The sequence below is a fragment of the Hoplias malabaricus genome, chromosome 15 (genome assembly GCF_029633855.1).
Source record: "Hoplias malabaricus isolate fHopMal1 chromosome 15, fHopMal1.hap1, whole genome shotgun sequence".
NCBI classification, from domain to species: domain Eukaryota; kingdom Metazoa; phylum Chordata; class Actinopteri; order Characiformes; family Erythrinidae; genus Hoplias; species Hoplias malabaricus.
In genome coordinates this window covers 31,448,988-31,464,556 of record NC_089814.1, presented here as the reverse complement: position 1 = coordinate 31,464,556, position 15,569 = coordinate 31,448,988, and the positions used below count along the sequence as shown (strand labels likewise).

The 15,569-nt window shown below is 34.9% G+C and overlaps 1 protein-coding gene across 1 annotated transcript in view; it reads right to left on the bottom strand.

Moving 5' to 3' along the window:
* Positions 1-3,407: 3,407 nt before the first annotated feature.
* LOC136668067 (potassium voltage-gated channel subfamily H member 7-like) overlaps positions 3,408-15,569 on the bottom strand; it is a 47,425-nt gene continuing 35,263 nt past the window's right edge. The window contains exons 24-37 of the mRNA XM_066645313.1: positions 15,378-15,481; positions 13,815-13,958; positions 13,522-13,683; positions 13,317-13,412; positions 12,112-12,244; positions 11,363-11,559; positions 10,743-10,975; positions 9,988-10,564; positions 8,039-8,317; positions 7,058-7,179; positions 5,394-5,620; positions 5,135-5,292; positions 4,028-4,131; positions 3,408-3,949 (exon numbers count right to left, since the gene is read on the bottom strand). The gene's annotated coding sequence lies outside the window, so the exon portion shown is untranslated. The remainder of the gene's footprint in view (positions 3,950-4,027; positions 4,132-5,134; positions 5,293-5,393; positions 5,621-7,057; positions 7,180-8,038; positions 8,318-9,987; positions 10,565-10,742; positions 10,976-11,362; positions 11,560-12,111; positions 12,245-13,316; positions 13,413-13,521; positions 13,684-13,814; positions 13,959-15,377; positions 15,482-15,569) is intronic.

The window sequence follows — 15,569 nt, the reverse complement described above, 5'->3', positions numbered from 1 at the left end:
GTATCAGTTCATCTGCTTGAATCTGCTTTGATAGTATCCTCTGTATGTATGTACATTATGTTCTTTATGAAGTCTGCATTTTTTTAAACATTTAGTTAAATATTATACAAAACAAAATGTTTTGAAATAATTGTGTGAGAGACTGTACAGCTGATATTAACCTCATTTCTTAGAGTAATAACTTTTGAACTAGTACTACTTTCCGCAAAATACCCCAGCATATAAACATAACAAAAACATTCACATTATATCCATATATATACTTTACAATGAGGATGATGTTATAAACAACAAAGATTTCAACAGGAGAATTAGTCAAAGGAAGAAAAACATCTGAGAAACCAACAAAACTGTTTTAAAGTCTGGACAGCACTGTTCTTCCAAAAAAAAAAGACTCCAAATGTTAGACTGCCATATTTGGGATGGACTGTCTATTCATTCTTTTAATAAATGTATGTAACCACTTTAACCCGTACAGAGTGACAGTGGGTCTGGAGCCTACAAAGACTCATTGCGCATGTTTTTTCCAACATGCCCTGGACTGAGTGCCACTCTTATCACGGGTCATCTCCTTAAACACTCACTCTGTATAGCCAGGCCACTTACCAACGTGTGTGGATTGTGAGAGCAGGCAATATTTAATGGAATATCTGTGATATTTTAAAATAGAGCTCCTGAACTTGTGGTCTAGTCTGTTCAGGTGTGAGTTTAACCGGACATGCATTTTGGTAAAAATATGTATGTGCACCTGTCTCTGAATTCTAAACAATCTCAGAGGTATGTGGTTAGATTTGGTGGCAACTAAGCAGCTTTACAAATGAATATCACATTAACAACTTTAAATTAATAACAATTTTGAGAGATTTACTAATAAAAATTCAATACAAATTATACATCATTCACATCCTTGGAATAATGTAGGCTACCAGCAAATGTAAAACAGCCTGAGCCAGTCTGATACTTACCTTTATTCATAAATCTTGATTACATGACATTAAATCTGCATCTCCAACCACCTGTCATACTGTACTAATGAATATACCTCTTAATGCAGTGTACTATTTTTGGGATGTGGTCCTGGAGACTGATCCAGACTGCCTTCACAGTGTGACCTTTTCATATACTGTTGCTGTCCAATTAAAAAAAAGTATCTTCATCTTTGTCAATTTTCAGTTTACCATATCATTTGAACACAGCAGCTGCCTTTAACAGTATGAACATTTCATCATAAAAGGACCAATATAAATGCTCCAAAATTACTTCAAATAAAACCTATTTATCTTGACTTCCACTGAATTTCTTTTCTACTATTTTAATTTGCTAATTTGGAGACAGCAACAATATATATATGTATTTTTAAATAGCAAGGCTGTCCTACTCTTCAGCATCTGTGAAATACATTTTGGCAGTGGTCTATGACGTTATGTCCAGCATCACAACAACACTAGGGCGAATAGATATAGGATATGTATATGCACGTCCCTTGATACTTATGGTGACATATTAAAACTAAATATATGTGTATGTGTAGCTGCTGTAGTCTTAGTCCAGCGTGTAAATGTTCTCTTCCACCGGTCTCCTGGTCCGTATTTCATAAATGATATGCCTTGGCTCATTGGAAAAGCTAAAACAGAAATATTGTTTTAGTATTTTTTACACACATGGACTTGTTTGACTCTTACACTACAGCTGTTTGCTAGCTGTCTATATATTCAGTTTTATTCCATTTTTAGACTTTTTTTTGTCCCCAATCTGTGGCTCCACTTTAAATCTGCGATGGCAATGTGTCGCCGGCAGATGGCAATATTGATTGATTAGTGGAAGCAGGGATTTTATAACACTAACGAATTCATAGATGAAAAAGCAGTGGATTGTTGAGTAAATCGTTTCCTCGATTTAACTAAAGTGTCCCTTAAATTTACTCATTCATTCCCTTGAAATTATTGTTTTCAGCTGGATGAATGGTAAAAAGGCATTACTCTGGAACAGTGGCGGATGCTGGTCTTTCAAGGAGGGGAAGCTCAATTTCGGCCTACATCATAAAATGTGTCGGTTTGTTTATACGTAAATTCTACCCTCCGTTCCTTTTTAAGAAAATGATCTGTGACCCTGTCGTACCAACGAGGCGTCTTTTCCAGGGACTTGACTAGTGTCCTCTCAATGGCCAGCAGAGCTAGGTTGCTTAAACGGCCTTGGCCCAAGTGAAGTGTGTCCGCCTGTGCTCCCACGGATCTCTACACCAAAGGATCGCTGATTCGCTCATTTCGCTGTCAATCAAAAAGGGATTCAGCCTCAGACGGATCATCCAATCATCATGCAGAAGCCCAGCGTCCGATGGGCGGGACAAAGCCCAGCATTTATCCAATGATTCGTCTCGTTTCGCTGCACTTCGCTGCTTCGCTATTGAACTCTGTGGTGTTTAGAGCACTGTGAAGGGAATGATTGAGAGGAAAGCCGCGTCTTTACCAGTGATAAGAAGCTGATTCTGAAGTTGAGCGCGTTGTAGTTGTAACAGGTTTGCTTCTGGACTTTAAAGTTGTCAAGACCGTCCATCCGCACTCCTGTTAACCCATAAATAAGTCTAAGGAGGTCATATCGGGAGGTCTCGGGGGCCATTTAACTGGTCCACGACGACCAATCCACTTTCCAGGAAACTGTTCATCTAGGAATGCTCTGACCTGACACCCATAATGTGGTGGTGCACCATCTTGCTGGAAAAGCTCAGGGAACGTGCCAGCTTCAGTGCTTAAAGAGGAAAACATCGTCATGTAGCAATTTCACATATCCAGTGGCCTTGAGGTTTCCATTGATGAAGAATGGCCCCACTATCTTTGTACCCCATATACCACACCATACCATCAAGATGTGCAGCACTTGAAACTACGGATACTGGAAGCCTGTGCTAGCATTTCTCCTGCGGTGTTGCTATCAGTGTGTGAAGAGCACTTTGAGCACATTTTATAAGTGGTCAGAAACTTGTTAATAACTCATAAATGAATACAGTGACCAAGCACACCATTGTTTTTCTTGTGAAATTCCCAATAAGTTTGATGTGTCACATGACCCTCTTCCCATTGAAAAAAACAAAAGCTGGATCCAAAATGGCCGACTTCAAAATGGCCACCATGGTCACCACCCATTTTGAAAAGCCCCCCCCCTCCCATTTACTAATGTGCCACAAACAGGAAGTTAATATCACCAACCATTCCCATTTTATTAAGGTGTATCCATATAAATGGCCCACCCTGTACATGTGATAATATCATTAAGAATGTTCATATGTGAGCTTGTTATTTCAATAAACAATTTTAGGGGCAAGGCATTTTGCTGTGGAGCAACAAGAAGGAAAAAAAATGCCATAAACATAATGACATAAAGCTTTAGAATATATTGCAAGTAAAATTTATTTTAGTATTTGTTGTTAACCTTCTGAAAGCATTTAATGACAAAACATAAATAAATATTTTCAAAATCACCCAGGGATTTGATACAAGGCACATTTTCCTTCACATTTTAATGGTGACATTAAGTACACAAAAATCTTAACAAGAACCTCTTATAACATCTTATTATGGCATTTCATAACAACACTATATAATGTACATTTTAACTGCTATCAATTAAAAACTAGTCATTGTGAAAATGTGCATCCAGTTCTACAACTTTATATTAGAGCCTCTCTCCAGCAGTTTTTTCATGTCATTCGGATAGTATGATCCAGCTTCATCAAACGAATCTTTGGAGAGGAAAAATATGTCCACGCAGTTTTGTGCAATGACTGTATCTCTGCAGAGTTCCTGCTTCAGTAGTAAATAGACTCCCAGTACTGCTCCAGCTGAAAGATCTTCATTAAATTCGGTTCCAGCTTGGTTTGAACATATGTTGACTTTGCCCATTATTAATAAATGCATGCCTTCACCTCTATCTCCTTTTCTTTGAATATATTCACCTGGTATACAGTTATAAATTCAGCAGGAGGTTATTAAACACAGAGAAACGATATTTAAGGATCTGTGTATATTCTTACCTGAGACGTAACTTCTTAGGATCATTTTGGTTGAAAGATGGCGTAGAAAGATGTTTGAAAGATCATTAAACAAATCATGTTTCTTGAGGTGACTCATGGTGATTCTAATTTTGAATCAAAATAATCCAAATCACAACACAAATATAACACAAAGAAAATAATCATTTTCCCTAAAAACCTGTTATTATCAAGTTGGTCAAAATTAATTTTCCCATTTGATCAACTCACTGTCAAAAGTCTGAAAAGAGCATTAACCATTAGCGTAATGCACTAATTTAGCGAACTACACACAAATACATTTTGGATGAGTAATGATGTTGTACTAGTGATAAATTGAATTCATGTATTTAGTGATGTAAATTAAAACAAGTGTGACACGATGGCAGTGCCAGGATAGGGCATTAGTCCATTGCAGTGAATCAAACACACACACTGTCACCTATGGACACATTTGAATCACTAATCCACCTACTGATGTTTTTTTTTTTTTTGGATTGTGGGAGGAAACCAAGGCAAATATATATTATTTGTCTCATGCTGACAAACTTAATGTAGTTAACAGCCATATTCAAACTATTTTATGTTCTTCAATGGTTCCCCAGTATTCCCTGCCAGTTTCTGGCATTAGCTTGCTAAGACTCATCTAATAACACCACGCTACTAAGATGATAGAGGAGACGTGCTTCCTCTGAGGAACCTAATACTTTCCTTGCTTTTGAATGCTACATGAATACCCCAATATTATGTGCTTGAAGAACACCAATTGACCAGGTCTGTTATGCAAGCTAAGATGCCTGCATGGACCAGCATAATGTTACGTGATGAGGGGAGAATGAGGGCCATCCTGTCGACCCAAACAGAGCAGAGAAACTGAGATGGCTGGTGCACAATCCAGGATCAAACAGGCAATCCCCTAATGTTCAAACAAGATACTAGGGCAATATATAACTGACTCAACAAAAATTAGGTCAATATAAAGAAATAAATGGGCCATCAGAATAAACTTAATTACACTAATGACCATTTCATGCTCCTTACATAGGCATCAGTGTTTCTTTTATGATACTTTATGACTTACTGTAGTTTATAAATGATTGCAATATTTACCTTGAAAATATATCAGCTTTCATACAGTGTGAGAGGTCTTTGAACATAGTTTCGGAATCTATCCCTTTTGTGCGTGTCCATCTATAGTTGTGAAACTGGATGACACGATTTTGCAGTGGAAATGGAATATTCCGATCCATCATGTAGGTTTTTATGGCCTGCAATTAAGAGTCACACATATGAGATGCTTTTGGTTATAGACTGCTGGAAAAACAAAGTAGATACATATCATTTGAGGTCATTCTACTGCTACAACTACCTGTAGTTTCTCCTCATAGGTAGCCTGGTGTGCCAGCCTGTTTGTTTGTGTAGAATAGATGCGTCCCATATTGTAATTCACGTGAATTTTAGAAAGAAACATTAGAAATATGAGAAAAATAACCTCTCCAAACGTTTTCGGACCAATATCTCCATATCCTGTTGTAGTGTAAGTAGTCAGTGTCCAATACACAGCATATCTATAAATGTCAGGATACAAATAAATCTCTAAAAAACAAAAAGAAAAGAATGTATATGAATATGCAAAAATATGCAAATATATTTTTGAAGCCACGTGACTGAAGAAGCAAGTCTGCTTCTCTAAAAATGTTTAAGTTTGTGTAAGTTTTATAAGAGAGATAATATCATTTCAAGCATTTCCTAGAGCTGCACATACAAGCCAGGTTTTATGCAGACTAAATATTCAGAAAATGTACATTAAACCTCAAAAAATTGGGGTTACCAACTCATTTAACGTTTCAGCTGTAATGAAGAATTTTAAAAAGGGAGTTATTGCTTTGATTCTTTGATGTTGTAACAGCCTCTGTTATTCTGGGAGGGGTTAAGACTGTGTATAATTGTGAATCAAAGGCCAGTCCCAATCATCACTAAGATATTTAAATGATGGATAGAGGAAAATAATGTTAAACAACAGGTTATGGTAAGAGTCTACTTTCCTTGTCCCAGTAACTCATTTTTTTTATTTTAGACTATGAGTGCATTAAAAGAGAACCTTGTTTAAATTCAGGAAACTGGAGGAATTACCAATTCTTAGCTATTTTGGGTTTAAATGCAGCGTTCATGATTTCAATCAAAAACACTTTTTTTTTGTTTTCATTCATTGTCTGAAACTGCTTATCCAGTTCAGGGTCACGGTCTGGTCTAATTTGTTTTACGTAGCCCCAGTATCTTGTCCAGTATGCTAGGTTTTCTCTCTGCTCATGGCACAAAAAAAAGCATCTGGACGTTTTAGACAGCAAAGAGTCTGAGATGAGGATATTGCTCTACTCCTGCTCTAAAGATGGGTAATATTCACTTATTTTTGCTGCAGATGGAACATACTCTAAATTAACTATTTGAAAGTAAACAGATGCTACAATAAGTTGAGTAACAAATGAGTTTCTGTGATAATTCAAACAGTGAATAAAACTTAAAAACTTTAGCCATCTATAAAACAAAAGCTGGATTTTTCCATTCCACGGTAAAAGACACAGAGCTTCCGAATGTAAAAAATTAGAGAACAATTTCAGAACACTCATAGATGTTACCTTTAAGTGGTTGTTATTCTACTCAAGCTTTATTGCTTAGCTACTACTATGTTTTACCAAAATGACATACTTCTTATTGCTTTGCAAAATAAAACTGACATTTTTTACATTGTTGAACACAGAGATTGAACAATGTAACAATGTTTGAGCTTGAACAATGAAACTCCTTTTCCAGTAAAGTTGTGATACTGGAGTATAAGTCACTATATATAAAACACTATACATTAAAAAAGAGACAAATTGGCAAATACTTTTTAAAAAAATAATAAAATATCACAGCTTCCACAAATGTTGCCTTTATTTTATTTTCAATTATAAAATAGGGTTTAAATGCACATTACTGCATATACATTGCATGTCAGAAAATGTGGTTTGTATACAAACACATGAAACTTACCAAGATTTTGCACCCATGTGTTGGTTCCAAAATAAATCACAATTGCCACAAAACACACCGCAACACAGTGCACAAAAAATATTGTGTTCACCAGGTTCTTGATAATCCTGAAGCATATGAAACTGCAAAAAATAAATAATAGTAATAATAATAAAAAAGAATTTATAGTGTATGCAACTAGCTAAACTAGTTAAATAAATAGATGAATAGATAAAAGTTCACAGTTTTTCCTGATTTCTACAGCTATATAATTTAAACTATACCACAGTTAGTTCAGAGCCCATTGACCGAGAGACATTCCACTAGTGCCAATATTGCGTGATAATTACACTCTGACCAAAGCTCTTCAGGTATTACTCTGCAAAAACAACATATAACCTAGCGACAACACCAACACTTAGAAGTCAGGTATGGTGCCTAAACTTTTTCAATCCACGTGGAACTGTTTCAGCTCTGAATAACACAGCCATTTTTCCAATCAAAACTGGTGCAAAGGATCAGCTCCCTGGAGTACAACCAAGGATAAATAATCCTGAACAGAACCAGTTCAAGATCCACTGAAATGGGCAAAAGGGAATGTGTGATGGAATGCAACTACTTTACCTCGTGGAAGGTTGATAAACAAATCTTTATCTTAAAATCGAAAAATAAACAGGGATAAACTGTGGTTTAATCACAATAATAAACTCAAGATTTATGCTATAATATGATATACAGGCCCTGGTTACTGATCTTCACAATCATAGCCAACAGACAGGCAGAGCAGTGCCAATAGCTTACATTATAGCACAAACCTTGAGTGTATTATTGCTTAAATATTTGTTTGAAGGCCACCACAAGAGAGATCATAAAAAGCATAGGGCATTCAAAAAGGCATTTTGCATTTCAAACCTAGAATGGCTGTGCACACTATCCAAAACAGAAAAGCACTGGGTTAAAAAATGTTTTTTTTATAAAATAAACATTTGGAAGTGAACATACTTTGTATGTAGGTATTGACTGCTCTTCCTTCCACATGAACACTAATGCTGTTACAATGCGTAACAGGTGACAAGACCGGGCAAGAACCAAAAGAGGCAGGAATGTCATTGGTGCCATTTCATTCATTTGATACAAGACGCTGACTGCATATGGAAAGGAGCAAATAACATCGTAGATGTATCCTATTTTCCGGGTCATGTAGTGCCGGGACACAGATTTATGGTCTGAGATGTATGAACCATTATCATCATAATAACCAATGTGGAATTTCAGTAGGATCTTAAGAGGAAAGAAGAAACAAAAAACATAGTCCTGCTTGTGAAAATGCAATAAGATCCCCCTGTAACAGTGGAACAGAACTTTTTAATTTGTATCTCCACTTAATACAACCCCTGGAATAAATTATGGAATCACCCGTCTCTGAGGATGTTCCTTCAGTTGTTTAATTTTGTAGAAAAAAAAGCAGATCACAGATATGACAAAAAACTAAAGGCATTTAAATTGGCAACTTTCTGGCTTTAAGAAACACTAAAAGAAATCAAGAAAAATAATTGTGGTGGCCAGTAACAGTTAGATTTTTAGAACAAGCACAGGGAATATATTATGGAATCACTCAATTCTGAGGAAAAAATTATGGAATCATGACAAACAAAATAACATACCAACACATCACTAGTACTTTGTTGCACCACCTTTGGCTTTTATAACTGCTCGCAGTCTCTGAGGCATTGACTTAATGAGTGACAAACACTACTCTTAATCAGTCTGGCTCCAGCTTTCTCCTTTGCTGTTGCCAAATCAGCTTTGCAGTTTGGAGCCTTGTCATGGACTATTTTCTTTAACTTCCACCACAGATTTTCAATTGGATTGAGATTCATGACATTGACCTTATGTGTCTTCCTTTAAGGAATGTTTTCACAGATTTTGCTCTATGGCAAGATGCATTATCATCTTGAAAAGTGATTTCATCATCCCCAAACATCCTTTCGATAGATGGGATAAGAAAAGTGTCCAAATTGTCAATGTAAACCTGTGCATTTATTGAAGATGTAATGACAGCCACCTCCTCAATGCCTTTACCTGACATGCAGCTCCATATTATCAATGACTGTGGAAATTTGCATGTTTTCTTCATGTTTTCTGTCTTGATGCTTTGATGTCTTCCTTGGTCTACCAGTATGCTTGCCTTTAACCACCTTCCCATGTTGTTTGTACTTGGTCCAGGTTTTGGACACAGCTGAATGTGAACAACCAACATCTTGTGCAACACTGCATGATGATTTACCCTCTTTAAGGAGTTTGATAATCCTCTCCTTTGTTTCAATTGACATCTCTGGTGTTGGAGCCATGATTCATGTCAGTCCACTTGTTGCAACAGCTCTCCAAGGTGTGATCACTCCTTTTTACCTGCATACTAATGAGCAGCTCTAATCTGATGCAGGTGTTAGTGTTTGTAATGAAAATTTGCAGGGTGATTCCATAATTATTTCCTCACAATTGAGTGATTCCATAATATATTCCCTGTGCTTGTTCTAAAAATCTAACTGTTACTGGCCACCACAATTATTTTTCTTGATTTCTTTTAGTGTTTCTTAAAGCCAGAAAGTTGCCATTTGAAATGCCTTTAGTTTTTTGTCATATCTGTGATCTGTTTTTTTCTACAAAATTAAACAACTGAAGGAACATCCTCAGAGACGGGTGATTACATAATTTATTCCAGGGGTTGTAGTCTTGGATTATGTTATCTGAATCTGCTTAAGCTTTACCTGGATGATTTTTTTATTTAAACAAATATGTTTTAAGAAATTTCTTATTTTCAGACAGGTTAAAAAAAGGTCAATTGTTTCTAAAATGGTTATTATATTATTGATTCTGGTTATGCTATCATTTATTATTATGCAGTGTTTAGATAAAGGCATAGAAAATCGTAATGCATTTTTATCACTTACCTCAATCATTTGGAAGTACTCTATAATCATGGTGAATAAGTAAATTTCTTTATCCAGATCAAAAGCTGTGGGCTACAGTAAGAGGAAAAAACACAACGGGCAAAAATAACAAAAGCATGTGAATCACTTTGGCTGTATTTAAATGTATTAAACAATTGAAGCATATTTATGCTCTGTAATTATTTGTATTTAATAAAAGGTCATTTCATGTTTATTATAATTTTCTTTGAGCAATGTGTTATGAATATAGTACAATAACCTATATCAACTTGATCTATTTCCATACATATTTTAGTAACCCATAAACGTCCCTCTCTTTCCTTAGAATTGCCTAAAAAACTGTACAATTTCCCAAATTATAAATTTAGACACAAGTTCTCTTAGCTTAGTACATACAGTGTCAAGAAATTACAACCCCATTTCCAAAAATGTTGGAAAACTCTGTAAAATACAAAAAAATACATGAATGTGTGATTTTCTTTTTAGTTTCCTTGAAACGTCATTTAACTGATAATAATAAAAGAATCCAATATTTTCACTGTCCAACGTCTGCCTCTGGTAATTGATGCCTGAAACACTGCAAGAAAGTAGAATCCATCAAAAAATTTTAGCCAATTCAGGCTAAGATTTACAGAGCCACCCAGTCAATCAACCAATCAATCAATCAATTAGTTGCAGATATGCAAGTGGAATTTTTACTTTATTAACATCGACATTCTTTTTTTTGGAATCTTAATACAATTCATCATAGTTACCATATATGTTATGGCCCAGAAGCTAATTATTATCAGCAGACAAGATGAGTACTGATAAATAATATGCATAGTTTTCTCTGGGCCAACTGTTGTGCTGTGTGTATGGATCATTCTGTCCAGAACACTCATCAAGAAATGTGAAAAGGATTCAACATTCTGTGAAGGTAGTGGCAATGATGCAGGGCTTTCTATCTCCTCTAAGTATGCCACGGCATCCTTGTAGTCCTCGTTGGCTGAAAAATAATTTCACAATATATAGTTACTTTTATTTAGTAACTATTCTCCTGCCAATCAACCCACCCACCCAACACCCACTCCACACCTATACAGAGGAGTTTCTACTAAGGCAAAATTATTTTCGGAAATATTTTTTTAACTTATTTTATTATAATTGTTATTAGTCATTTAATAGATTGGCCATGCCTGTTATAATTAAACTCTGCTATAACAAGAATATTAATTTTACAGTGATTTTTATTTTTTACATAAAAATTTGGCTAATAATAAAAGACTGGAAATGCATGAGGATATATGTGTAAAGTTCTCTTAATTTACCTAGAAAAGCCACAAATTAATTTAAGTACATTTAGTTTGGTTTATATATCTGAACTTTAACTTACATTCAGACTCTTTCAGGAAAAGTGTGTTGTCTGGTTGAGAAGTTGTATCCCCTGACATTTGATAAATTCCCAAATATGACTGGTCTTTCTTTAATGCTGCTGCCTCCTTAATTTGGTTACAAATGTCAGGATAATAACTTATGGTTTCATCAAGACTTTTCTTTGATAGCACATACAAGTCACAATTTGTTGCAGCCCTATAAAACAAAGCATTAAATCATGAATACATTTTATAAATACACTACAACAAGCAAATATATTTTCATCAGTGTTTTCATTTGCTTCTCAATACAATGCTGACATTGTGATGCAAGTCCATTAGTAGAAAAGAGTCTAACTACATGTAAGCTCAGATGTTCTCAGCAAAATATTTATTTTACTTAGAGAAATTAGCTAAATAAATATTTTCATAAAATATGTGTAATTGTGTGAGTGTGTCCTTTAGCATTTATTGTAGTTTTCCGATCTTTTCTGGAAACTTGCATGTATTTTCTGTAACTAGTTAATTTAATACATAAGCATTACTTCAGCATAATCTGCTATTAAATGAATTAGTTAAAAAAAAAAAAATAAATAAATAAATATATATATATATATATATGTATATATTCATTAATATATTGAACAGGCCCCTTGAATATTATACATTATAATACTATTATACATTTAAAAGATTTTCTACATTATACAGACAATTACATTGTAAATATTATATGGAAACACCCACTGTAACTCTAAGGTTCACTTACTTTATTGTAGTGATCTTGGTTCGGCAAATAATAAACTATCTTCCCGAAAATACTGTCCAGCTCTCAGTTTGATGATAATCAGATGATCAGTCTGTGATAACACTTCAACTTCTCCCTTGTGGATAAAATACATCTAACAGGGAAAAAAAAAAGTTTGTCTTTACTTTTTGTTTTATTTTTTCTGAGAAATTCTGACAAACAATTTGAAAATATATAATTTTTCCTTTTAATAAATTCATCCTTCTCCCAAATCAGATCATTGGCTTTATAAAAGCGTGTTCGAAAATGTTGTGCTAACATTCTTATGAAGTCAACATCAGTTTCCAAATGATCCATACTCTCTTTTTTCTTGTTTTCTGAAAAAATGGCTTCTGCAGAAAACCATTTAGTATATTGAGAATGGCATACAATGAAAAGTATAAAGAAAAAAAAGTGAAAACTGTTCTTTGCTGTAGTTTCAAGCTGGTGAGGAAAATATAAATCTGAATTTTCAATCATATTTTAGGTTTTCTTAGGAGGAAATGACTGAGATTTTTGTGAGATTATTGTTAGAACAGTTATACATTTTTACATTATATAATTTTGACACTCCATGTGTTTCTTTCAAACCTTGTGGTAAACTGCAATCTTATTAAATAAAACGTTAAATTCATACACTATGTGCATGTTGCTGGTACTTCATGTCATTAATGCCAGCCTTTTCTATCCACGGCTGCCAACAGCGTGCTATGATAATATCTGCACAAGTGGTATGGTCCTTAAAATACATTGATAACACCATACGGCTTCACATAGCCCTACAATATGACCCATGTCTAACTCTTCCAACTGTTCAAATTGCTTTCAAACTCTTCTACGAGGCATACTTCACTTGCAAAGATGCTAACAACACAACAGAATGTGTCAAAATGGAAACCACACACCACAGAACTTTATATAGTTAGTCAGGTACAGTAATAAGGTCCATGCTTGCTTATGTTACATGCTTAAATCACAAGTATGTCTCCACATTAAACCTACCCACCAAGTCTCATTCCTCAAAATCATTCATTAATCGTAATCGTGGTAAAATGTACAATTAATTGTGATGTTGATTTGTGCTCATGTCACCCAGCACTAATATATATAAAATCTGGAATATAGTTCCCCACACACACACACACACACAAAAATTACAGGTAATTAATAGCTAATTTTGGTATTACATCAAGCTTTCCTGATAATTTCCTCTCCAGGCATGTCAACTCTTGGTCCACTGACTCTTCTGTTTGTAATCTTCTTTTCATGTTTAGTCCAAATGCCTGGGGTAAAAAAAAAAAAAAAAAAAAAAAAGATAAAGCATTAGAAAAAAAAAAGGACAATGGTTGCAATTGATTCTGGCTGTGCTTAAAAATTAATAATCCATCCTACCTTTGCTATTACTTTAGCATAAATAATAGTTGATATATCACCAAGAAGAGATGATGGTAAGTACTTAAAAATGGTGTCTTGATCAATTCCTTTAGTACGTATCCATATGAGTGCATAAAATTGCAAGGTATTATTGTACAAGTCCCCTGTTATGTTATTGCTCTGTCTCACACATGGAAAAAAAAAAGTTTATATTATATATATATATATATATATATATATATATATATATATAAAATAGACGGTAAAACAAAAGAACAAAAGCTCTTAGTGAAATATTACGAGATTTATACCTTCAAGAACAATTTAATGCTCTCCATTTTTTCTGTAAAGGCAGTTCTTGTTGCATCAGCATTGGCCAACATGGCTGCCAGAGCACCCGATAACAAGCCACAATACAGTGCTCCCACTATCATGATGAAGATCATGACAATTTTCTATAAAAACAGTGATAAGAGGAAATGCGTACATGAGTGGAAAAGCTACTGAAAACACAATGACTGATCAGACAGTGTGAGATAAATATCAGAGTAAATATCAAAGTACTTGACATGCAAAAAATGTTTGTGTAAATAAACAGCTTACAAGATTGAGACAAATTGCATTAAAAATTTCATGATCTCATCTCATCTAATTTTCTGCTAATATTCGCCATGGGAAAAGAACAATAAAAGAAGACCAAGAATCTTTGTCACCCTCCATTTCTACCGTATCCAGGGAACATCATTATAATATGTCCAAACACCTCATCTGTCCTCTACCGCAAAGTCTGCAGTTAAGACCCAGACAAACATGATCCAACAAGACACAACGAGACTACTCTGACAAGAAAAATAGTTAACCTGCCCAAAAGAGGTTCACCTTGACCACTGGTGTAGGAAGTGTGGGGGATAGGGAATGTGTCCCACGCAAAATTGGAAACAGCGGCACTGAGAGACAATATGTTGTGTTTATTTTTGAAATTGCGCCATCGAGGTTAATGCATTTTGACAGCAAGTCAAACAAGGTGGTCTTCTTTCAGCCTTCATTAAGGTGCCTGTTCAAATATAAAGCTGCTACAATTATCAGCTTCACTGGCTTCCAATTCACCTTGTCAGAGAGTCTGGTTTATAAAGTAATTTTTTTACCAGCTCTGGGCTTGAGGCCAGTAACGAGAGCACAACAAATAACAATGACAGCTAATTACAGTTATGAAAGGTTGTGAGAAAGCACTCTAAACACGTAGCAAGTTAACGTTAGTCTCGGGTTGTGTCCCAAACTGCATACTGGTGCAATAAATAGTATATATTTAATAAAATAAATAAATAAATAAACACACCCATAGCAGTGCTTTCTGTAGTGTGGTATGTATATTTCAACAGTATGTTGTTTGGGACACAACCTCACTGTATAATATTAATGTTAATCATATGCTGTTCCACACCATTACTGCCTTATCAATCAGCTTATAGCTAGCTAATATTTTGTGTACTTTGACTCAGCAAATATGCCCCCCACCCCAATATCAAAGCTCATTCCTACAGCCTTGACCTTGACCAATCCCTGGAACCAGACGTAGGGGTAGTGTACGACATTGAGTGCATGATGGCTAGAAAGCCCATGTTAGCCAATTGGGCTTAGCCCGAAAAGGCAATGTAAAAGGGCCATGTGGACCCACCACCCGCTAGGTCTAGAGAAAAAATATGATCCAGGCACAAGGAAGGAATGAAGTGGTCTATGCTGGTGTGATTTCATTATGATGGCATTAAAACAATATTCCATAAAATATGACTTATTCTACAAAAAAAAAGTTTGAACATTATGTTGTTTTATATTTGAGATAATATTTTTTTTCATATTTGACAACATTACCTTACCATATAAAACAAGTATGGATGAAGGTCTCCAAATCCAAAACCACACACAGTTGCTGTAGCAAAGTATAAGCTTATAGAATACAGCTCCAAAAATGTGTTAGTGGCTGAAAGAATACAATAAATACCTATTAGTATATTTGAGTTTACATTGTCATTTAAAATGTGCAATTACTTGATACAATAAAGACTGTA